A 26,268-nucleotide genomic window follows, 5' to 3' on the forward strand; every position below is an offset into this window, starting at 1 on the left:
AAGCACTCAGAGTGATTGATTGATAGCCCAAAGTAAGCTCCTGATAAAAGACAATGACTGAAAATGGGAAGCATCATACTGCAAACAAGAAGTATGTAAATCCTGAACAGATGAGTAGGATGACTTTCCAAATTGCTGCTCAAGAGTCCTTGATATCTGCTTTTACGGAAGATTGTATTAATCCCTCACTATCCAAACCAATGAGGGCTCCAGTGAAGAGACAGATGGAGAAAACATGTCCTCTCCTCAGGTTGGAAATTGAAATTAGTGTAATTATACTATTCGAGAGCTTCGGCATCCCGGTGAGAGGTACAATACACACAGGTTATTGATAGGTAGATCTAACACCAGTATTTAGCAAAGCAGTGAAGTAGTACAGCAGCTGACATTTGAAGATTGAAATTGATTTTTCCTTCTCAAGATTGGTGAAAACCCACATTGTTCTTCGGCTACTCCCTTCTAGTAAGTCTTGATTCCTCCCTCTGTTGGGGTAGGGGAGAGGAAAAAAAAATGGGGAGAGAGAGAAAGAAGGGTGGAGGGAAAGAATTATCTGCCTCTCTAGGGGACCAAGAATGGAGGTAAACTGGTTTGGGGTGGATTTTAATTCCCTTGTGTTCCTTTTCTGTGTCATTTCTCCAAAAATAATCTGCCAAAGATGGACACTAACAAGAATATTTCACAAAAGCTTGGGTCACATGAAATCTTTCAGACTAGCCTCCTAGAGTGATGGAAGTTGCTGGCTGATTCAAACACAATAAAGAGAAGCATCTGTTTTTCAAGGTAAATCACACAACAAAAAGATGGAAAAAAAAAAAAAAACCCACCCTCTTGCTCCTGTATTATGAACCAAAAAAAATTCCAGAACAACAGACTCACAGATGCTCCACCCAAAATCACCCTTCTCTTGCTTTACCACAGAATCACTTTGGGGGCCTGTTTTCTTCCTTTTTAACAACTTCCAATCAGTCAAAATTTATTGCTAAATTGTCAAAGGACAGTGCCTAGGAAACTCCCTCCTTTTCAATTTGGAGGTACAGGTTCCAGATTCAGAAGTCAAAGGACCTGGATTCTAATCCTGACTCTACCATTTGTCTGATGTGTGATCCTGGTTTGACTTCTCTGTGCTTCTACTTCTTCTGCAAAACGTAAAATTCAATACACTCACCCTCCAACTTTGACTGCGAGTCCCCCATGGGACAGGAACTGTGTCTGGCCTAGTTGTCCTGTGTCTGGCCTAGTTGTCCTGTGTCTACATGAGCCCTCGATACAGTACATGACACAAAAGCACTTAATGTCCATCAATAGTATTTCTCGAACACTTACTGTGTGCCAAGCACTGTACTAGGAGCTTGATAAAGTACAATATACTAGAGTAGGTACACAATATCTGCCTGCAAGGAGTCTGCAGACTAAAGAGGGAGACAGATATTACGTTATTATTATCATTCCCCTGTCAGAGTTACAGATGAATTCCAAAATTTGGGTTCTTCTGATATTTGGGCCAATATTGAGAGGGACATATTTATCATCTTTTAAGTAACTCTTTTGTTTGTGACTAGGGGATACCCAGGCTTGGTGGGGAGAAAGGCAGGAGTGAAAAAGAACAGTAAATCAAGGGAAAGAGCAGCTCAGCTCAGGTAAAGATGAAGGAGAAGCAATAACCCTCAGGACTTAGGGTTTTGCCCCCAGGAGGCCTGCACTGCTGAGGCTGGGGAAGGTGGAGAGGAGAGAAGGGAAGAAAAAGGGAAAGGAGAAAAGAGGGAAGGCAGCATAACCTAGTGGATAAAGCATGGTCCTGGCAGTCAGAAGGACCTGAGTTCTAATCCAGCCTCTGCCACTTGTCTGCTGTGTGACCTTGAGCAAGTCACCTAACTTCTCCATGCCTTAGTCACCTCAACTGTAAAATGAGGATTAAGACTGTGAGCCCTGTGTGGGACATGGACTGTGTCCAATCTGATTAGCTTCTGCATTACCTGGAACATAGTAAGTGCATACCAAATACGATTTAAAAGGAAAAAAAAAGGAAAGAGTGGACCAAGCCCAGGTCCTGGCCACCCTGGCCAGTTTTCAAGACACTCCTATCTGCAGCTAATACGGTGGCTGCCTTGGCAACCACTTGGCAATCCCTGGTCATATGGCACAACACTGAGACTGCACTACAGTCGCTTTGGCCTAAATGGAGTTTAGATGTAAAATTACTGGGGGCGTTTAATACTGTTACACTACCACCTGTGGCCAGTTTCTTCTGGCTGGCTCTTCATTCTGAAGTCTCAGGAAAGAGACTCATCCATTGTGCTTTAGGGAAAGACTCCATCCTCATCACGGTCATCGGGAAACCTATACCATTTCTTCCTTCCTTTCCCACACTCCTCCACTACTCCGATTTCACAGCTGGTGCCTTAATGGTACTTTGAAGTCTGTCTGGGGTCTGTGATTCAAGGCAGGCAGGGGCGATGGCTTGAGACTTCTAAAGGAGATGTCGAAATTGGGCTTCAAAAATGAAGCAACGTGGTCTAGTGAGGAGAGCACAGTCCGGGGAGTCAGAAGGACCTGGGTTCTAATTCCGGCTTGGCTACTTGTCTGTTTTGTGACCTTAGGCAAGTCAGTTCACTTCTCCACTCCTCAGTTACCTCATCTGTAAAATGGGAATTAAAACTGTGAGCCCCATGTGGGACATGGACTGTGTCCAACCTGGATTAGCTTGGATCTACCCCAGGGCTTACAGTTTGACCTTCACAACATCACTAAAAATTGCCCTTTCCTCTCCATCCAAATGGCTACCACTTAATCCAAGCACTTATCCTATCCCATATTGACTACTGTATCAGCCTCCTTGGTGACCTCCCTGACTCCTGTCTCTCCCTTCTCCAATCCACACTTCACTCTTCTGCACATACTTTCCTCTTCTCCCACTCCCTTCTGCGTTGCCTTGACTCGTCCCCTTTATTCCCTTCGTTCCCCTCCCAGCCCAACAGCACTTAGGTACATATCTGTAATTTTATGTATTCACATTAATTGTCTGTTTCCCCTTCTAGACTGTATGCTCATTGTGGGCAGGGAATGTCTCTTTTATATTTTTGTTTTGTACTCTCCCAAACTCTTAGCACAGTGCTCTTCATACAGTAACACAATACAACTGACTGACTGCCTGGCACATAGTAAATGTTTAATACCATAAAAAAATTGTTAACACCACTCAGTCAGTGATATGTATTGAGCATTTACGGTGTGCAGAGCACTATATTAACCACACAAAAAATTTGAATAGAGCTGATAATCATAATGGTATTTGTGAAGCGCTTACTATGTGCCAAGCACTGTTCCAAGCACTGAGGTAGATAAAAGGTAATCAGGTTGTCCCACGTGGGGCTCACCGTCTTAATCTCCATTTTACAGATGAGGTAACTGAGGCACAGAGAAGTAAAGTGACTTGCCCGAAGTCACACAGCTGATAAATGGCAGAGCCGGGATTAGAACCCACAACCTCTGACTCACAAGCCCGTGCTCCTACCACTAAGCCATGCTAGGATCCCTGCCCACAGGGAGTTTGCAATCTAGTGGGGCCCTTAACACCTAAGGAAATTAATGCTTCTTAGGAGCTAGATGAAAAATTGCCAGGTGCAAACTTGGAGCAAATAATCAAGCCTTACATTCCCTAGAAGACTTTCATAAGAGAAGTTTACATTAACACCCATGGGGCCGCTGGGAGACGGGACATAGGATCGGTAATGTTGAGAAATTTTTCATTAATATTGGTCTTAAAGTAGAAATTAGCCCATTAATCTAATGGATGAGGGTGAGAGAAGAGAAGGATGATGATAAATCAATCAATGGCATTTACTGAGCACTTACTGTGTACAGAGCACACTACAAAAGAGTTGGCAGACACATTCCCTGACCCCAGGATCACAGGTCTAGGCAGGGAGACAGCCATTAATATAAATAATTTATAGATATGCACATAAATGCTGTGGGGATGAGGATAGGGTAAATACCAAATGCCCAAAGGTCACAGATCCAAGTGCACAAACAAGGTAGATGGGAGAGGGTGCCAAGGAAAATACGGCTTAATCGGGGATGATGATTCATTCAATAGTATTTGAGTGCTTACTATGTGCAGAGCACTGTACTAAGTGCTTGGAATGTACAATTTGGCAACAGATAGAGACGACAAACCCTGCCCAATGACAGGCTTACAGTCTAATTGGGAGAGACAGACGGACACAAACAAGACAACTTAATCGCAATGAATAGAATCAAGGGGATGTACACCTCATTAACAAAATAAATAGGGTAACAAAAATATATACAAATGAGCACAGTGCTGAGGGGAGGGGAAAGAAGGTGGGGAGGAGCAGAGGGAAAGGGGGCTTAGCTGAGGGGAGGCGAGGAGAGGAGGGAAGATGATGATGATAAGGGTATTTCTTGAGTGCTTATAATATGCCAAGAATTGTACTAAGCGCTGGGGTAGATACAAGATAATCAGGTCGGACACAGTCCCAGGCCCATGTGGGGCTCCCAGTCTAAAGGGGAGGGCAAATAATAATAGTGATATTTGTTAAGTGCTTACTACGTGCCAAGCACCGTTCTAAGTGCTGGGGTAGATACAAGGTAATTAGGTTGGCCACCTGGGGCTCACATTTTTATTCCCCGTTTTACTGATGAGGTAACTGAGGCCCAGAGAAATTAAGTGATTTGCTCAAGGTCATACAGCAGACAAGTGGAAGAGCCGGAATTAGAACCCACCATCCTCTGATTTCCAAGCCCGTGCTCTTGCCACTAGGCCAGCACAGACCTGGACCCTGGCCAATAAGGGGCTCACATTGCCTAATCACTCTTGTTGTAATAATAATAATAATAATTGTGGCATTTGTTAAGCACTTACTGTTCTAATACTGTGGTATTTGTTCTAAACCCCAAGGTAGATATAAAATAATCCAGTTGGACACAGTCCCTGTCCCACTTGGGACTCACAGTCTTAATACCCATTTTAAAGAAGAGGGAACTGAGGCACCGTGAAGTGAAGTGACTTGCCCAAGTCCCGGCAACTGGTGGACCCGGGGCTTGAACCCAGGTCCTTTTGAGCCAATGCCGCTTCTCTTTTTGGATACATCGTTATCCACGTCTTGGACAGTGCATCAGGGTGTCTGTTTCCCATCTCCTCTCCCCTTTCTCGTTCTCATATTGGGAGGGGCTTGAGGGCCAGGAACAATGTACAATTTTTACCTGTGCATTTTTTGTTTAGTACAGTGCTCAGCCCACAGTCATTAACTATTACTATTTCCACCTTTACATAATAATAATAATAATGTTGGTATTCGTTAAGCGCTTACTATGTGCAGAGCACTGTTCTAAGCGCTGGGGTAGATACAGGGTAATCAGGTTGCCCCACGTGAGGCTCACAGTCTTAATCCCCATTTTACATATGAGGGAACCGAGGCACAGAGAAGTTAAGTGACTTGCCCACAGTCACACAGCTGACAAGTGGCAGAGCCGGCATTCGAACCCATGACCTCTGACTCCCAAGCCCGTGCTCTTTCCACTCGATCACTGCATTATATTCCTTCAAAATCACATCCCTGCAAGTGCAGTAGGTCAACAGCTAACTTGAGAGTAGGTCCATGTTTTGTGATTCTCTATAAAAAAAATAATAATAATAATGGTATTTGTTAAGTGCTTACCACGTACCAGACACTGTACTAAGTACTGGGGTGGATACAAGCAAATCAGTTGAACATAGTTCCTGTCCCACATTGGGCTCACAGTCTCAATCCCCATTTTACAGATGAGGTAACTGAGGCACAGAGAAGTAAAGCAGCTTGCCCAAGGTCACTCAGCAGGCAAGTGGTGGAGCTGGGACTAGAACTCATGACCTTCTGACTCCCAGAGAAGTACTTAGAGAAGCACTGCGGCTTAATGGCAAGAGCCCGGACTTGGGAGTCAGAGGACATGGGTTCTAGTCCCAGCTCTGCCATTTGTCTGCTGTCTGACTTCGGGCAAGTCACTTAACTTCTCTGTGCCTCTGTTATCTCATCTGGAAAATGGGGATGAAGACTGTGAGCCCCACATGGGACAACCTGATGACCTTGGACCTACCCCAGTGCTTATAACAGTGCTTGGCACATAGTAAGCACTTAAAAATACCGTAATTATTATCATTATCAAAACCCCTAGGACAGTGTTTGGCCCCAACTGAGAGTGCACTCCATATTAGCACCACTTGATGTCTAAGAGCAATAATTTCATAAGTGAATCCATACTCGTGCAGGGGTATAAATATAAAGGTAGGCAATCTCACTAAACACTTATTCACCCCATCCCACCCTCACACTTTGGTGCACATATCCTTAATCTCACTTGCTTCTTTTGCCTGTAATTCCTTTTAGTTTAAAGTCTGTCTCCCCTGCTAGACTGAGCCCACCATGGGCAGGAATTGGGTCTACGAACTGCAGTGGACTCTCCCAAGTGCTTAATACAGTGCCCTGCACAAAGTAAGCACTCAAATACTGATTACTCAATTGATTGCTTAGGAGGTACAGACTCAAGTGCATAATAATAATAATAATCATGTTGGTATTTGTTAAGTGCTTACTATGTGCCAAGCAGTGTTCTAAGCGCTGGAGGAGATACGAGATAATCAGGTGGTCCCACATAGGGCTCACAGTCTTCACCTCCATTTTACAGATGAGGTAACTGAGGCACGGAGAAGTGAAGTGACTTCCCCAAGGTCACGCAACTGATAAGTGGTGGAGTTGGGACTTGAACCCATGAACTCTGACTTCCTAGCCCAGGCTCTTTCCACTGAGCCACATTGCTATTGTGTCATTTGTACATAAGTGACACAATGGGGGAGATGAGAGATTTAATGACTAGCAGCTCTCAGAAATCATCACTGTGGATTTGAGTAACCACAATAGGGGTATCTATTTCAGGCACACTCGAAAGGCACAAATTTGGGGAAGCCTCATCCCAGTTTCAAAATGTATCCACCCTTCAGTTAACAATAGTAATAATACTAATAGCAACAATAATAGTGGTATTTAAGTACTTATTAATTTATCATACTCTTCCAAGTACCAGATACCCACCTTTCACTTAAAAGTAGATTCCATCATCCCTCATTATGCGCTTCATGCAGATCTCCCCGACGAGAGGGAATCGGGCGGGCGGGCCCGGCACTCGGGGCCGTGGGGTCCGTCCGAGCGCAGCCCCAAGAGGACGGCCGACGGGTCGCGCCGCCGGGTACCCCAGAAGCAGTGTGGCTTAGTGGAAAGAGCACGGGCTTGGGAGTCAGAGGTCATGAGTTCGAATCCCAGCTCTGCCACTTGTCAGCTGTGTGACTGTGGGCCAGTCACTTAACTTCTCTGTGCCTCAGTTACCTCATCTGTCACATGGAGATTAACTGTGAGCCTCACGTGGGACAACCTGATTACCCTGTATCTACCCCAGCGATTAGAACAGTGCTCTGCACATAGTAAGCACTTAACAAATACCAACATTATTATTAATAATACTAACAATAATAGTATTTATTGAGCACTTACTGTGTGCAGAGCACTGTACTAAACCCTTGGGAAGTACAATTCAGCAACAAATAGAGACAATCCCTGTCCACAACAGGCTCACAATCTAGAAGTGGGGAGACAGACATCAAAGCAAGTAAATAGGCATCAGTAGTATCACTATAAATAAAAAGAATTATAGGTGAATACACATTAATAAAAGTAAATAGAATTATAATTACAAATATGTACATATATATGCAAGTGCTGTGGGGTGAGGGGTAGGGGCAGGCCAAAGGGAGCGAGTCGGGGCAATGGGGAGGGGAGGGGGAGCAGAGGAAAGTTGCGGCCTAGTCTGGGAAGTACTTATTATGTGTCAGATTCTGTAATAAGCATTGGGGTAGATATAAACATATTCTATACAGTCTCTGTCCCACATGGGGCTCACAGTCTAAAGGGGAAGGAAACAAGGTATCTTTCATTTTACAAATGAGGAAACTAAGGTTTGAAGGCGTGTTTAGAAACCAAAACCCATCCTCTTTCCACTAGGCTTTGTTGCTTTGTGATTCCTAAACTTTACAACTGAAAGTGGGAATGAAGCAAAAGAAACAGTAACCTCCAAAATGCCTTCAATCTTTTCTAAGCAGCAGTAATACTCCCAGAATTGGCAGTTTATTGCAATATATATATACATATATTTTAGATATATTGTATACTCCCATAATTGGCAGTTTATTGCAACATATATATATATATAATATATATATAGGTAGATTTCCCCACATCTCTGATACTTAACCAGCCACACAAGCCACTTATTGCTAGGCATATATGCTAGGGATACATGCCTGAGCTCTCATTCACTAGGAATAATTTACACCCAATGGGTACATTTTCCCTTCAACACAGTCTCATCTTTTCAGATATCACCTGTGCTGCGGTCACACAGAATTAAAATGAAACTACTAAATGAGATGTCAGTGGTTGTGTAAAGATTTTTTTTTTCATAATTTTACCCAATGCCTATCCTCCCCACCCGCCACAAAAAAACCACATCATTGTAATGTTGAAAATACCACTTAGGTTTTCTTTACAAGTTTAGACTGTAAGCTCCTCCTGGGCAGGAAACGTGTCCACAACTCTATTTACTATTGTACTGTGCTTTCCCAGGTGCTTAGAAGAGAGCTCTCGCAAAGTAAGTGCTCAATAAATGCAATTGAGTGCATGAAACCACAACAGGGGTTATCTATTTCAAGCACACTCTAAAGGCACCAATTTTGGGAAGCTTCATCCCAATTTCTATATGTACCCACCCTTCACTTAACAATAGCAATAATAATATAACAATATTAGTGGTATTTAAGTACTTATTCATTTACCATACTCTCCCCAAGTGCCAGCTACAGTGCTCCACAAAAGTTGTGCTCTGTGTGCAGGGCACTGTACTAAATACTTGACTCTAGAGTGTGAGCTCTAGACTGTGAGCTTGTTGTGGGCAGGGAAAATCACTGTTCATTGTTGTACTGTACTTTCCCAAGTGTTTGATGCAGTGCTCTGCACATAGTGAGTGCTTAATAAACACGGTTGAATGAATCACTGTACCTATAAGAGTATAACAGGCACATCCCCTGCCCATATTATAAAACCACCCTAATTCAGCACTAGTCCTCCCTTTGAGTCAATCAAGGCTTTAGGATAATAACGAGGTCAGCATTTCTACTGTTGATAGAATTCATCAGTGTTTAGGAATGTGATATCCAGAGAGGCTTGATCATTTTTAGAGAAGCAGTGTGGCTCAGTGGAAAGAGCTCAGGCTTGGGAGTCAGAGGTCATGGGTTCGAACCCCGGCTCTTCCACTTAGCTGTGTGACTGTGGGCAAGTCACTTAACTTCTCCGGGCCTCAGTTACCTCATCTGTAAAATGGGGATTAAGACTGTGAGCCTCACGTGGGACAACCTGATGACCCTGTATCTACCCCAGTGCTTAGAACAGTGCTCTGCACATAGTAAGCGCTTACCAAATGCCAACATTATTATTATTTTAAATTGAGTATTTCTTCTCCTGGGGCATTTTCCTTGTCTCCACTTTTAAAAAGTCTCATGTTTCCTTGAGTAAAGGCTCCCTGTTCTTCTCCCCCTCCCACCTCCCAGGCAATGGGCTTAACCCCTCCTGTGAAATGTCATCATTCTTCTCCTTCCAGTTCAGAGCCCTCACAGCAAAACCACAACACAGATATTGTTAAAGGGGTCAGATTGATTTTGGAATCCAATCTCCTGAACTAAGCAAGGTCAACTTCTCACTGCCAGGAATGTCAACAGGTGGCTGGGCTTTGGTCTGCTCCTCTCAGTCCAGAAATTAATATCAACAGAGCGACATTCAGATGTTGAATTTGAAACATACAAATGAAAGATAAAATAAAGCCCAACTTTTTACAGTTTGAACTCAATTTTCCTATACTTTTCAGAAATGAAATCCAATAATTATCCCCATATTTTACAACTCCCCCATCAAATTCACTCCCACATTATTAATTATGAAATGTAGCATGACCCAGTAAAAAGAGCACAGGACCGGGAGTTAGAGGAGCTGGGTTCTAATTCTCGTCTGCCACTTGCCAGCTGTGTGACCTGAGGGCAAGTCACTTAACTTCTTTGTGCCTCAGTTTCCTATTCTGTAAAATGGGGGTTCAATACCTGTTCTCTCTTTCCCTTTTAGATTGTGATCCTTATGTGGGACAGGGCTTGATTTGACCTGGCTATTCTGCACCTATACCAGTGCCTTGAACAGTGTTTGGCACATAGTAAGTGCTTAAATACCATAGTCAATATTGTTTATAAATAACATTAGGAGCAGCACAGCCTAGTGAAAGAGTACTGACCCAATGTCAGAAGACCAGAGTTCTTATCCAGGCTCTGCCATGTGACCTCGGACAAATCCCAACTTTTCTGTGCCTCAGTCATCTCTTTTGTAAAATGGGGATTCAATATCTGTTCTCTCTCCTACTAGACTGTGAGCCCTGTGTGGGACAGGTACTGTGTCTGACCTGATCATCCCATGTCTTCTCCAGCACTTAGAACAGTGCTTGACACAAAGTAAATGCTCAAACAAAGAAATAATAATTATTACTGATAATCAGTGTGGCCTAGTGGACAGAGCATGGGCCGGGAAGTCAGAAGGACCTGGGTTCTAATCCCAGCTCCCCCACTTGTCTGCTGTGTGATTTGGGCAAGTCACTCAACTTTTCTGTGCCTCGGTTCCCTCATCTGCAAAATGGGGAATAAGACTGTGAGCCTTATGTGGGATAGGAACTGTGTCCAATCCGATTAGCTTGTATCTACCCCAGCGTTTAGCACAGTATTTAGCACATAGTAAGCACTTAACAAATACCACAAGTATCAACATTATGATTTCCTTAAACAGTACCAAAAAGGCCATAAATACTAACCATTTCTACAGATACTGGACATCATTTCTGAAGCTGCATATGGTCTCTCAGTGAGATAGGAACGTCAGAAGTGGATTTGGTCCCCAAGACAGGGGACAGAAGAAAGGAGACATAGGAAAGGAGAGATGTTTTGACCTGGGGCCCAGGGAGCTTCCCGCTGTCTTGGAAATTGGTAACCAATGAAACTTTGGTCATCAAGGGAGAAAGAAAGAAGGCAGGGAGGATTCACCATCAGGGCCAGTGAGTGTAAGGTAGTGGTAACGTGACAGCAGACGCAGTCAGAGGCTTTCTCGGAAGACGAATTCCTCAGATGGCACACATCTGGACAATTTGAATAACAATAAATACAATTTGGGCTTCACATTCTAAGGTCAAAGTGAAATTTTGGAGGCTGAATAATTTGGATAATTTGCCTGTGTAAACTTAGCCTCATGACAAATCTTCAACAGAACAGGACAGACTGGGCCACCGCTTCAGGCCGGATTTTGCTGGAGGACTCTTTCCTGGTTGCGCCCGAGGTGCGGAATCACCTCTGGCCCAAGCCAAGCAGCCGATATCAGAATGTGTTCCACCTAGTCCAGGCTGTGGTGTGACCTCAGAGTCTTCTCAGGACTGCATTCAGTAAGGAAAACCCTGCAAAATCCAATTTTTCAATATAATGTTTGGGGAAGGCCCGCAGCACTGCTCTTCCCACCTTCCCACCTTCCCCACTGCCCAGAAACCTGCTCACTGTTGCCTTTTTCCCTGGTACTACTTCCCCACCCTGAGTGATTGGGAGAGACAGAGAGGGAAGTCCTGACAATGCTTCTAATGCAGATTTGTCCTCCTCAATCTTACAGCCCAAACCTCACATTGAATTCTGTTTGTTCATTGCTCTAGGCCGCCTCCAGTTACCACACTTCCACCCCATCCCACAAAAAGGAGCATGAAATTACCACTGGATCTCATCTCTTTATCCATATCAGATGCAAGCAAAATGAAGACTACTACAGTTGCATTTTATGCTCCTTGGGTGACTTTCCCAACTTGTTCAAATGTCTGATGAATTAAGCTTCAAGGCAGCCATCTTTTTTCCAGTTAATAAGAATAATAATGATGGTACTTACTAGGTGCTAGGCACTGTACAAACCACTGGGGTGGATGCAAGCAAATCAAGTTGGATACAGTCCCTGTCCCCTGTGGGGCTCACAGTCTCAATCCCCATTTTCCAGATGGGGTAACTGAGGCCCAGAGAAGTAAAGTGACTTACCCAAGGTCACAGAGCAGACAGATGGCAGAGTCAGGATTAGGACCCGTGACCTTCTGACTCCCAGGTCCGTGCCCTACCCACTGTGATCCTCACACATCTGCCTCCATGTTCACAATCTCTAGCAATATAGATCTGATATCAGATTTGGTATAGATTGGTATTAGTTAAGCACCCATTATGTGCCTTGCTTTGTACTAAACACTTAGAAAAGTTCCACAGATTCATGAGAACCATTCCCTGCCCTAAAGAGAATTAGAAATAAGCAGCCAGGAACTGCTTACTGGTCTGACTAAGCGAAATGGCAGCATGGACTGTGTGGGGCTCTTCACTTAGGGAGCAGCCTGTTCCTGATAACCAAGTGGCCCAACCTTGATAAAAGTGAGGAGGCTGATACAATAATCAAGGAGGGATGTGTTAAGGGCTTTGATCAGTATAGCAGTAGGTTGGATGGAAAGGAAAGGGCGGATTTTAGCAATGTGTGACAGTTGAACTGACAGGATTTGGTAACATTGAATATGTGGGTTGAATGAAACAGATGAGTCAAGGGTAATGCAAAGATTAAGGACTTGAGCAACAGAGAAATTGTGGTAAATGGTTAGAGCACAGGCCTAGAGTCAGAAGGTCCTGGATGCAAATCCTGGCTCTACCACTTGTCTACTATGTGACTTTGTGACTTTCTCTGTGCCTCATTTATCTCATCTGTAAAATGGAGATTAAGCCTGTGAGCCCCATCTAAGACAGGGACTGTGTCCAACCTAATTACCTTATATCTGGCCTTGATTAGCAGGAGAATTCCTCCTGCTCAAGGCCTCTCTCTACTAGAGCTGGATGACGCGCTAGTAGTAATAAACTTGTCTCTGACATTAGAAGCAGTGTGGCTCCGTAGAAAGAGCCCAGGCTTCGGAGTCAGAGGTTGTGGCTTCTAATCCCAGCTTTGCCACTCGTCAGCTACGTGACTTTGGGCAAGTCACTTAACTTCTCTGTGCCTCTGTTGCCTCGTCTTTAAAATGGGGATTAAGACTGTGAGCCCCATGTGGGACAACTTGATTACCTTGTATCTCCCCCAGCACTTAGAACAGTGCTTGGCACATTGTAAGCACTTAACAAATACTATTGTTATTATTATTTCCCCCAGCACTTAGTACAGTGTCTGGCACCTAAAAAGCGCTTAACAACTACCATTGAAAAAAAGGAAAGTCATGGGGAGGACAGGGTTTGAGTGGGAAGATGAGTTCCATTTTGGACATATTAATTTCGAGGTGTCAGCAGGACATGCAAGGTGAGCTTTCTTGAAAACAGGAGGAAATGCGAAGCTGCAGAGAATAAAAGAGGTCAGGGTGGGCAACGTAGACTTGGGAATGGTCCACGTAGGGATGGTAGTTGAAACCGCAGGTGAAAATTAATTCTCCAAAGGAGTGGGTATAGTTGGAGAATGGGTGGTCAATAAGTATGGAATAGGAATTGCAGACATTTCCCACTCTTTCTTAAAGCCTCACTTTTGAAAAGAATTTCAGGGCATCAATGAGCACTGAACTTCTTGCCAGTTTAGAAAAATATGGTGTTCAAATTAAAGGTCTTCTGGCTTCCTCATTTCCATCACCTGAGTAGAAAAACAGAGCTAGAAAAATGAAACAGCCTTTTGGTCAGGGCCATTTTGAATTGCTATAGTATAGGGGTAGAATCATAAAAGAAAAATTTGTTAAAAAGAAACCAGTGTTCTCCATCATGGTGGATCTATAGATCAGCAGTTATTTTTCACACAACAAGATATTGAAATAAGGGCAACCTTAGGCAAGCTTTTTAGAGAACAAGATCATTTGTTCCAGCTGAATGTGGAGGCTAATTCCACGTGAAGTTGGGGACTCCACTGACGGAATCAGTGAGAGAAAGGATGAGGGAGGAGATAGAGATGGCAACTGTGGGAATGTAAAGACAAATAGAAGAAAATCAATGAAGAACATTGGAGGATTTCTCAAAATGATTACTGGAGCCCTTATTCAAAATAAACATAAAGTCAATTCTCTATCAGTAAAAATCTTGGGACACTATCACTTCTACCATTAATATTAATGGAAGTATTGCACATCCAACAAGATTTCTGGGGAATTTGATCTAGTTATGCGTTTCAGGAAGATGATCTCTAATAGGTCCTGGCTGCCTTGGCAGCTCATACACAACTGGCTCCATTTATGATGTTTACCCTCCTCCCCATCATATTCAAGGCACACAATCGGTATGCTCACAACTCTCTCTCATCCTCACTTCTCAACGCTCCCATTACTACTCAGCCTGCACACTTTGCTCCTCTAATAAAATACAGTACTTACTGTGCCTCACTCCTGCTTCTCCCCATCAGCTTGTTGCTCACATCTTCCCTCTTGTTTGGAATTCCTTCCCTCTACATATCCTACAGACGAGTACTCTCCCCATCTTCAAAGCTCTATCTCTTCCAGAAAGCCTGTCCTATTTTCCCACCCTACTGCTCTCCCATGAACTCATTCAGAGAAGCAGAATGGCTTAGTGGAAAGAGTACAGGCTTGGGAGTCAGAGGACATGGGTTCTATTCCCAGCTCCGCCACCTGTCTGCTGTGTGACACTGGACAAGTTACTTAACTTTGCTGTGCCTCAGTTACCTCATCTGTAAAATGGGGATTAAGACTGTGAGCCCCATGTGGGCCAACCTGATTACCTTGTATCTATCCCAGCACTTAGAACAGGGCTTGGCACACAGTAAGCGCTTCACACATACCATAATTATTATTATTAATATTATCCCCACCCACCCTTAGCACCTCTGTACATATCCTTGTACTCAGTTGCTTCCATTGTCTGCAATTCGAAGTAGTGTGGCCTGGTAGATAGCACAGGACTGGAAGTCAGAAGGACCTGGGTTCTCATCCCAACTACAGTGCTCTGCACATAGTAAGCGCTCAATAAATACTGTTCAATGAACTCCTGCCTTTTGTCTCGTGACCTTGAGTAAGTGACTTAACTTCTCTGTGCCTCAGTTACCTCATTTGTAAAATGGGGATTAAGACTGTGAGATCCAGATGGGACATGGACTGTAACCAACCTGATTATCATGCAGAACACTATACTGTGTGCTTGGAAAAGTATGATACCTTAGGTAGACATGATCCCTGCCCTCAGTCTAATGGAAGAGACAGGTATTACTTTTTTAGGGTTTTTAAATTTCTTACTGTGTGCAGAGCACCATACCAAGTACTAGGAGAGAATAGGCAGTTGGGAATTAGACACGGTCCCTGCTCCTCATGGAGCTCACAATCTAAGAGTAGAAATGGGGAGAAGAGATTATGAAAATGATAAATTAGGAGTGGTTTGTATACATCTATAATTCTATTTATTTATATTGATGCCTGTTTACTCATAATGATGTCTGTCTCCCCCTCTAGACTGTGAGCCTGTTGTGGGCAGAGATTGTCTCTTGTGTCTCTCTTTGTGCTGTGCTCTGCACACAGTAAGTGCTCAATAAATGATAGAATGAACGAATGAATGATGGACTAAATCCTAACAAAAACAAACACACAAAATGTGTTTAAAGTTTCAGCAGGGCTGGAGGAGTCCGAGAGGGTGCGGGAACAGCTTTTATGCCTGGTGGGCTTGAGGCCCGCTGGGAGGAGGGACCCTCGGTGGTGGGAGGAAACGTGGCAGTTAAATGGTGCTTTTCTCAGTAGTGGTGGTGGAGTCTGAAAACCACATGGGACCAGCTTTTATTATATTATATTTAACTGTTGACTTTTGAAGATGACAGTGCTGATAGTAAAATCTATTTCACGCGCACCAATACGATTGAAAAGACCAATTTCTTAACCAGCACACTCTGCTGAACTGTTTGCACTATTATCATTATTATCGCATCTGTTAAGCACATACCATGTCAAGCAGCGTTCTAAGCACTGGTGTAGATACAAGTTAATTAGGTCGCACACAGTTCCTGTCCCACAGGGGGCTCACAGTCTAAGTAGGAAGGAGGAGAGTTTAGCATAGTGGGTAGAACACGGGTGTGGGAGTCAGAAGGTCAAGCGTTCTAATCCCAGCTCTGCCACTTCTCTGCTGTGTGACCTTGGGCAAGTCACTTCACTTCTCTGTGCCTCACTTACCTCATCTGTAAAATGGGGATTAAGACTGTGAGCCCCACGTGGGACAACCTGACTCCCTTGTGTCTACCCCCAGTGCTTAGAACAGTGCTCTCACATGTAAGCGCTTAACAAATACCAACATTATTATTATTATTATTCTCTGTGCTTCAGTTACCTCATCTGTAAAATGGAGATTGAGATTGTGAGCTCCATGTGGGACAGGGACTGTGTCCAAACCGATTTGCTTGTATCCACCCCAGTGCTTGGTACAGTGCCAGGCATACAGTAAGCGCTTAACAAATGCCATTAGTATAAGCATTTAGTACGGTGCTCTGCACACAGTAAACGCTCAAAAAATATGATTGAATGAATGAATGACATTCAATGAATCCCCATTTTACAGATGAGAAAGCTGAGGCACTGAGAAGTAAAGTGACTCATCTAAATTCACAAAAAAGGCAACTGATGGAGTTGGAATTAGAACCCAGGTCCTCTGACTCTCAGGCCCATGTTCTTTCCAGTGGGCGACGGTGCTTCCTAACGATAGGAGTCTCCTATGCTAAGGAATAGTTTCACTACAGGGCCTGTTTCAAGCCTGCCTCTCTCCATCCCAATCTTCTTGAAGGTGTTGCTCGCTAAGAGTAGCCCCGCTCCCCATTGCCACCCGCCCAGCTGGTCTGTCATCTTCTCCTGCTGCTTCTATCTCCCACCGGTCCACTGCTATTTCAAATTGCTTGAGACTAAACCTCATCATGTCTTCATGTTGCACATTCAGCCCTAGATCAGGGTGATAAAGGCAGAAAAATTGAAAGGAACTCTCTTGAAACTTGCTGATGTCCTCTGTGGGATGGGGCCATGTCTGACCTGATTAGAGGTCATGGGTTCGAATCCCAGCTCTGCCATCTGTCAGTGTGTGACTGTGGGCAAGTCACTTAACTTCTCTGTGCCTCAGTTCCCTCATCTGTAAAATGGGGATGAAGACTGTGAGCCTCATGTGGGACAACCTGATTGCCCTGTATCTACCCCAGCGCTTAGAACAATGCTCTGCACATAGTAAGTGCTTAACAAATACTAACATTATTATTATCTTGCATCTACCCCAGAGCTTAGTTCAGTGCTTGGCACAGAGTAAGAACCCAGACACCACAACTATTATTATATTCTCAATAAAATGGATACAGTACAGAGTATGAATTAACCAATGGAAAATATGCCTTATTATTGTTATGGTATTTGTAAAGTGCTTTTTATGTGCCAAACACTGTACTAAGCACTGGGGTGGATACAAGCAAATCGGGTTGGACGCAATCCCTGTCCCATGTCGGGCTCCAGATCTCAATCCCCATTTTACAGATAAGGTAACTAAGGCACAGAGAAGCAAACTGACTTGCCAAGGCCACACAGCAGATAAATGGGGGAGCCGGGATTAAAACCCATGACCTGACTCTATCCACTATCTATCCACCATCTATCCATGGCCTTTGCTCTATCCACTATGCCATGCTGAACTGACTCAGACTCTAGTCTTGAGTGTGTATTCTAAATCAAAATAAAGGTCTATTCTTCAAGAAGACAAGGATCCTCTCAGGGGAAGTTACAGTCCTCTCATCAGCCTCAGAATGACTCATCCTTACTCTCAAATCGTTCTCACTCATGTGCAGTCCAGCTATGGTTCTTACCAACCTGGAAAACCACCAACCTGATGGAATGGCCTGAAAATGAGAAAGCTCTACAGCACTTAGGAATGTCTAAAGGTACAGCACTTTGATCTGGGTCCACCTTAGGGAGAAGCATCCAAGCTGTTCATGCGTAGAAAAGCATTAGAATGATAGCAAATGGCTCAGTCAGCCTCATTTAATGTTCTCCATGACTGGAAATCTTGTCTTCTAGAAAACTAGTGAACTTTCATAACACATGTCATGTGTTCCATGCAGTCGATCTAGGTAACCAACACACCAGAATGTTGCATGCCAGTGGTAGACGCCTAATAAATGTTGCTACTGCTGTTGACATTTTCCAGTGATTCATGCATTCAATAGTATTTATTGAGCGCTTATTGTGTGCAGAGTACTGTTCTAAGAGCTTGGAATGTACAATTCGGCAACAGATAGAGACAATCCCTGTCCATTGATGGGCTTACAGTCTACTCGGGGGAGACAGATGGACAAAAACAAGACAACTTAATAGCAATAAATATAGGTTCTGTTTCAGGTGGATGGAATCGATCATACTTAGGGAGCCCTTACTGTGTGCAGAGCACTCTACCAAGCACTTGGGAGAGTAATAATAATAATAATTGGATAATAATGTTGGTACTTGTTAAGCGCCTACTATGTGCCGAGAACTGTTCTAAGCGCTGGGTAGATACAAAGTAATCAGGTTGTCCCACATGGGGCTCACGGTCTCATTCCCCATTTTACAGATGAGGTAACTGAGGCAGAGAGAAGCTAAATGAATTGCCCAAAATCACACAGCTGATAAATAGATGAGTCAGAATTAGAACACATGATCTCTGACTCCCAAGCCTGGGCTCTTTCCACTGAGTCACGCTGCTTCTCAACAATAGAGTTGGTAAGACCCTCATGAAACACACAGTCTAATGGGAGACGGCCTTTAAAATAAAATAAAGGTAGGGGAAGCAAACAAGTATAAAGATAATAATGTTGGTATTTGTTAAGCGCTTACCATGTGCAGAGCACTGTTCTAAGCGCTGGGGGAGATACAGGGTCATCAGGTTGTCCCACATGGGGCTCACAGTCTTAATCCCCATTTGACAGCTGAGGTAACTGAGGCACCGAGAAGTGAAGTGACTTGCCCACAGTCACACAGCTGACAAGTGACAGAGGCAGGATTTGAACCCATGACCTCTGACTCCCAAGCCCGGGATCTTTCCATAAGTGTTGTAGAGAGGTGAAATGAGTACTTTAGTGCTTATTGGGTAAGGACTCAGGTGCACAGATGTCAAATACTTGTGGGGAAAATAAAATAGGTAAGATACATGGAGATGTGACAGGCATGTGGCTTTGAGGTTGGGATAGGGAATGTGTCTACCAACACATAGTAGTATACAGTACTCTTGTATAGTATAGTACTCTTCCAAGTATTTAGTACAGTGCTCTGTTTAATAAATACTACTAATTGATTGGTTGTTTGAAAGCAGTGGTCTGTCAGATGCAAACAGGGAGAAGGTTCCAAGCAGGAGAGCATGCTAAGAAGGATAGCATGGATTAATGAAATATCCAGATGATCCAAAACACCAAAAAATTTCAGTCAAGATTAAGATCATTCCCCTTCCAAACTTTTATTTTACCACTGTGACATTTCAGCATTTCTCAGCATTAAGTTCTGCCTGAAAGAATCCCAGGAGTCACTTTAGACCTGGTCGGCCTCCGCTGCGTCCTAAAACCCTTCAGTTCTTCCCTTCCTGAAGAGGCAGCTTGGAGATCTCCGCCTAATGTACCCCATGTCTGTGCATCACTATCACCGTCCCCGCCCCTCGTCTGAAGCCCAAGCATCTCTGGACTAGCTGCAAGAAGCTCACAGAGAAAGCTCCTCCTCCTGCATATCTCCCCAGCACCCCAACTTTTCCTCCAATCCCTAATAGACATCAAGATCAGAGAGTCTGATCATCTTTAATGGTATTCTTGCAACTATTCTTAATTTGGTAACAATAAAACATTTCTGGTTCAAACCGCTCTTCTCTGAATCTAACACTCTTCCCTTACTCTCCCAGAACCCTCTATTCTTCTCTGAAGGCATCCTGGAGTTCACATTCCCCTGATCCACTGCCCTCTTCTTGAAGGGCAGCCCAGGTTCCACTCTCACCGCAGCCCAGGTTCCACTCTCACCAGCTCTGAGCTTTTGGATGCCAGTATATTGGTTTCCTTTCTTCCCTTCAGGGAAGGGAGGCTCACTCCTCCGGTGTCCTAGACACCGGACCCCAAACCTAAACTTCATCTGGGATCATCCCCGTTCCCTCCCTACATCTGTACAGGGCCACAGCAACGAGCCTTCCCTGGGTCCTACTGTGAAGCAGCGTGGCGCAGTGGAAAGAGCACGGGCTTTGGAGTCAGGGCTCATGAGTTCGAATCCCAGCTCTGTCACTTGTCAGTTGTGTGACTGTGGGCAAGTCACTTAACTTCTCTGTGCCTCAGTTCCCTCATCTGTAAAATGGGGATTAAGACTGTGAGCCCCACATGGGACAACCTGATTCCCCTGGGTTTACCCCAGCGCTTAGAACAGTGCTCTGCACATAGTAAGCGCTTAACAAATACCAACATTTTTTTTTCCCAGGCAGTAAACTCACAATCTCTCACCTCAGAATAGCCAAAGGTCTTCTTCACTCATTCATTCAATTGTATTTATTGAGCACTGTGTGCAGAGCACTGTACTAAATGCTTGGGAAAGCACAATGCAGCAATAGAGACAATCAATACAACAAGCTCACGGTCTAGAGGACTTCTTCCTCAACTACCTGCCACCCAACCCTCCTCCTCCTCCTGAATCTTTGCCACTGCTTGGCTCAGTGCCAAATCCCACCTATAAGGCATTAATCACTCTTCCCTCAGGGAGGGGCATCACACAGAGACTCTCCTGGATTCCTCTTCTTCCATGAGAAGGATCATGGTTTAGTGGATAGAGCATGGGCCTGGGAGTCAGAAGGTCATGGGTTCTAATCCCACCTCTGCCACTTGTCCACTGTGTGGCCTTGGGCAAGTCACTTCACTTCTCTGTGCCTCAGTTCCCTCACCTGTAAAATGTGAGCCCTACCTGGGACAGGGACTGTGTCCAACCTGATTTGCTTGTAATAATAATAATGATGTTGGTATTTAAGCGCTTACTATGTGCCGAGCACTGTTCTAAGCGCTGGGGTAGACACAGGGGCATCAGGTTGTCCCACGTGGGGCTCACAGTCTTAATCCCCATTTTACAGATGAGGTAACTGAACCACAGAGAAGTTAAGTGACTCGCCCACAGTCACACAGCTGACAAGTGGCAGAGCTGGGAGTCGAACTCATGACCTCTGACTCTGAAGCCCAGGCTCTTTCCACTGAGCCACGCTGCTTCACCCCACCCCACCTCTTAGTACAGGGCCTGGCACATAGTAAACACTTAACAAAATACCATAATAATAATAAATCCTTCCTCCTGTGTGTGTATGGTGGGGGGAGGGTTGGGGCTGCTTGTCACAAGCACACATGCACAAAGCCAGGCAGATTGGGCTGATTAGCACTTCATCTTCTTTCCCTCCCACTGTTGAACCTCCAGAGATGGCTTTAATGATCCTAGGCATATTGCAGGAGAGACCCCAAAGGCTGTGGAAATCATCCGAAAAAATAAAGCTAGTTTCTGTATCGACTGTACCCATGGAATTACCTACGGAAATATGAAGACTGAGCCCCATGTGGGATAGGGACTGGGTCCAACCTGATTAACTTGTATCTACCCCAGCGCTCAGAACACTGACCGACACATAGTAAGCACTTAACAAGCATCACAATTATTACTATTATCATTACCACCCACGGCATGGTTCTGGATCACAGGGTCTGAATGGCACCCGAGGATTTAATAAAGCACCGCTTCTGGAAGAAGTGAGTCCTCTTGAGAGAATAGAGTGGTAGCCCCAGCCAATGAAGAGAGGCATGGATTCCCACAGTGGAACAGCTGGAGCTCATTATCTGGCTTTATCAGATTCAACCCTAAAATAGAGAGCCTGTTTATTAAAACCTTTCCCTCGAGCCTACTTAAAGTAAAAAAAAAAAAATCAAGTTTTCACTTCTTGTAAAGACCTGAAGCCCACCCTCTCCCCCCAACCACGACCTTCTGTGGTAAAGGGATGGGGGTTCAAGTGGCTGTAATTGGGGAAATGACTCAACCTGCTGTCTCCCCAGCCTGTTCACCAAAGAGAAAGCAGTGAGGGACGGCTGACCTCCCATTCAGTGTTCAATGGTTGCGCACCATTATTTTAGCAGTGAATTGGCGATTAGATAAGGGATAACAAGGTTTTACAGCTGGAAATAAGTCACCGTGGCTTCAGGTACACAGTAGGTGTTGCCATTGCAAGTAATGCTCCATTACACAGGGTCAGTTATAGGGAGAAAGAGACATCTAAAAATGCAGATTCCACAGCCCCAGATTCCTGGCTGGAATCAGATAGCTTCATCTCTGGAGAGGTGTAGGGAAGACAGTGTGACCTAATGGAAAGATCTTGGGATTAAGAGTCAGAAGACCCAAGCTCTAGTCTCAGCTCTGCCACTCACCCACTCTGTGACCTTGGCAAGTCACTCAACCCCATTTTACGGAGGAGAAAACTGAAGTAGGGGAGGGTAAGTAATCTGATCTCCTTCTTAGACTGTGAGTCCACGTGGGCTGGTAACTGGGTCCAATCTGTCTAGCTTCTACCCCAACATTTAGCATCGACAAGCTGAAATACTGAGCTAAATATTTTCATTCACCTTTCCCGTTCTTGTTTAATCTGCCTCAGGGACTCTGTCTCCATTATTCTTCATAGACAAGTCTCCCTTCTACCATAGCAGTTCAATTAATCAAGCACTGACACTTACTGAGTGCTTACTGTGTGTAAAATACTGAATTAAGTGTTTGGAAAAGTGCAACAGAGTAAATAGACAGGATGCTTGCCCTCAAGGAGCTTATAGATGAGTAGTAGAGACACATTTTAAAATAAAATACAGTTAGGGGAAGCAACCAAGCACAAGGATGCGTACATAAGTGTTCTTGGGGGAGATGGGGTGAGTACCTACTGGAGGTAGGAATATGTGCATACTAATGCAGTTGGGAGTGAGAATAGGGTTAATCAGGTGAGAAGTCAGTCAGGGAAGACTTCCTGAAGATGATGAGATTTTAGTTGGGCTTCGAAGATGGGGAAGTGGTGGTCTCTCAATCAGTGGTATTTATTGAGGGCTTTCTGTATAGAGACAACTGTATTATTATGAATAATAATAGTAATTATTGTTATTATGGTATTTTTTAAGTGCTTACTATGTGTCAGGTACTGTACTAAGTGCTGGGGTGGATACGAGCAAATCAGGTTGGACACAGTCACTGTGCCACGTGAGGCTCACAATAACAATAGTAATAATGTTGGTATTTGTTAAGTGCTTACTATGTGCAGAGCACTGTTCTAAGCACTTGTATAGATACAGGATAATCAGGTTGTCCTACGTGAGGCTCACAGTCTTAATCCCCATTTTCCAAATGAGGTAACTGAGGCACAGAGAAGTTAAGTGACTTCCCCACAGTCACACAGCTGACAAGTGGCAGAGCTGGGATTCAAACCCATGAACTCTCACCCCCAAGCCCAGGTTCTTTCCACTAAGCCACGCTGCTTCCCATATAATGTTGGTATTTAAGTGCTTATTATGTGCAGAGCACTGTTCTAAGCGCTGGGATAGATACAGGGTGATCAGGTTGTCCCACGTGAGTCTCACAGTCACAATTTCAATCCCCATTTAACAGATGAGGTAACTGAGGCACAGAGAAGTGAAGTGACTTGCCCGAGGTCATAGAGCAGACAAGTGGTGAAGTTGGGATTAGAGCTCATGACCTTCTGACTCTCAGGACAGTGCTCTATCCAGTATGCCATGCAGCTTCGCTGCTATGCCTTTAGGCAAGTCACTTCACTTCTCTGTGCCTCAGTTCCCTCATCTGTAAAATGGGGATTAAGACTGTGAGCCCCACGTGAGACAACCTGATCACCCTGTGTTCCCCCAGTGCTTAGAACAGTGCTTTGCACATAGTAAGTGCTTAGCAAATATCATTATTATTATTATTATGCCATGTAACTATTAAGCACTTGGGTGAGTAAAATTAAATAGTTGGTAGACATATTCAGGAGCAGCACATCCTAGTAGATAAAGCTTGAGCCTCAGAGGCAGAGGACCTGGGTTCTAATCCTGGCCCTACCACTCACCTGCTGTGTGACTTTGGGCAAGTCACATAACTTCTCTGTGCCTAAATTACCTCATCAGTAAAATTGGGATTAAGACCGTACACTCAGTGTGGGACAGGGACTGTGTCCAACCCAATCTGCTTGTATTCACTCTAGTGCTTAGTACAGTGCCTGACACACATTAAGTGCTTAACAAATACCACAATTATTATTATGTTCCCTCCTCTTCTCTAGACTGGGCTCTCTGGGGGAAGGAATGTGTCTGTTATACTGCATTCTCCAAAGAGCTTAGTAGTGTTTTGCACACAGTAAGCACTCAATAAATATACTTGAATGAATGAATTAATTAATGAATACAAAGATGTCAGGATGAAATAGCTGAATAAATGAGTCCCCCAAATGTAAATATGTATGCTGAGATCCACTTCATCCGCATGATATCCAAGCATTGATCAAGCATCTGCTGAGGGCAGAACACTATACTAGATGATAATAATAATAATAATTGTGTTTTTTGTTAGGTGTTTACTATGCACACTGTACTTAGCACTGGAGTGGATACAAATCGGATTGGACATATAAGCACTGGGGTGGATACAAGTAAGTCGGGTTGAACACAGACCCTGTCCCTCATGGGGCTCATAGTCTTCATCCCCATTTTACAGATGAAGTAACTAAGGCACACAGAGAAGTGAAGTTACTTGCCCAAGGCCACATAGCAGACAAGTGGCAGAGCCAGGATTAGAACTCATTCCCTTCTGACTCCAAGGCCCATGCTCTATCCACTATGCCATGCTACTTTCACCAGTGATTGAGGAACAAATAGAAGCATGTGACCTCAGATGAAAGGGACAGAGCTGAATTAACCAGAGCCCAGGCCTTGTTCGTCTAGCTGGGCCCTCATGGGATTTACAATGCGGAAGTCATGCTTTGTGCTGGAGGGTGATGCCGTTACAATGTCACCAGCCAGAAGTGGGATAGAAGGAAGCTGCGGGCAGCCTAAGTTGCCCAGCTAACCATCAGGGCTGGATGGTTGGGTATAGGGGAAAAGAGTTTTCTGACACGCCACTTCTCCCCACTTCCTCTCCTCACTTTGCCCTGTGGTAAGCTCTCATGAAAGCAAAGATAGAAGAGGAGCAGGTGGCTATCAATAGGGAAGAGGAATGGCAAAGGGACAACTGCTCTGGTTAAAGCTGCTGAGAGAAGGAAATTAGTGGTTGCATTTGGAAGCACTTGAAGAGTAAGTGAAGTAGACTTTAGCTTTATGCTGATTTATATGATAATACAGTTATTTACAACACTTCCAAGTGAAAATAAGACATGAGTTGGCGGTATAAGCTTGCTATAGAGCAAATGCTAAGGCAAAAGTAAATTTCATATTTGGCTTCTGCATCTAAAATTCATGTTTCCTTGGTCAAGCTTTTCTGCTTATGCAGCCAATTCACTTTGCATCAGATCTTCAACTGTCTGAAATGTTAATGAGTAAAACACTTCCGCTTCTTTCTCCTCATCAACTAAAATGAAGGACAAATCATTTTTCTCCTTGCAGTATATTTTCTGGCTCACTTACAATTATAAAACGGATCTACATACACTAGAGAATCAACTACACCAGCTTTGTACTCCTAAGAGTCTACTCCCTATAGAATGTTTGATGGGCAGGGATAGCATCTATTATGGTCTATTGTATTCTCCCAGTTGCTTAGTTCAGTGCTCTGCACATAGTAAGCACTCAGTAAATATCATAGATTGATAAGCGGATGTGAAGCAACCGTTTTGTGAAGTTTGGGGTCAACTAATGTTATCTTAAAAGTAGTGTTCTAGAGCTGCTTTGAAGACTTTTCAAATCTATCAATGTTATTTATTGAGCACTACTGTGTGCAGAGCACTGTACTAAGTGCTTGGGAGAGTATGATACAACAGGCAGCTTCCCTGCCCACAAGGTGCTTACAGTCTCGGGGGGGAAACAGACATTAAAATTAATTCTGGACAGGTTCATAAGTGCTGTGGGCCTGAGGGAGGAGTAACAAGTGCTTAACGGGTTCAAATCCAAAAGTATA

At 44.1% G+C, this 26,268-nt stretch overlaps 1 protein-coding gene across 1 annotated transcript in view; it reads right to left on the minus strand.

Moving 5' to 3' along the window:
- The window catches only part of ST6GALNAC3 (ST6 N-acetylgalactosaminide alpha-2,6-sialyltransferase 3), a 569,867-nt gene that overhangs the window by 496,986 nt on the left and 46,613 nt on the right, over nt 1–26,268 (minus strand). The window lies entirely within an intron of this gene.

Source organism: Ornithorhynchus anatinus, chromosome 4, assembly GCF_004115215.2.
Source record: "Ornithorhynchus anatinus isolate Pmale09 chromosome 4, mOrnAna1.pri.v4, whole genome shotgun sequence".
Taxonomy (NCBI): domain Eukaryota; kingdom Metazoa; phylum Chordata; class Mammalia; order Monotremata; family Ornithorhynchidae; genus Ornithorhynchus; species Ornithorhynchus anatinus.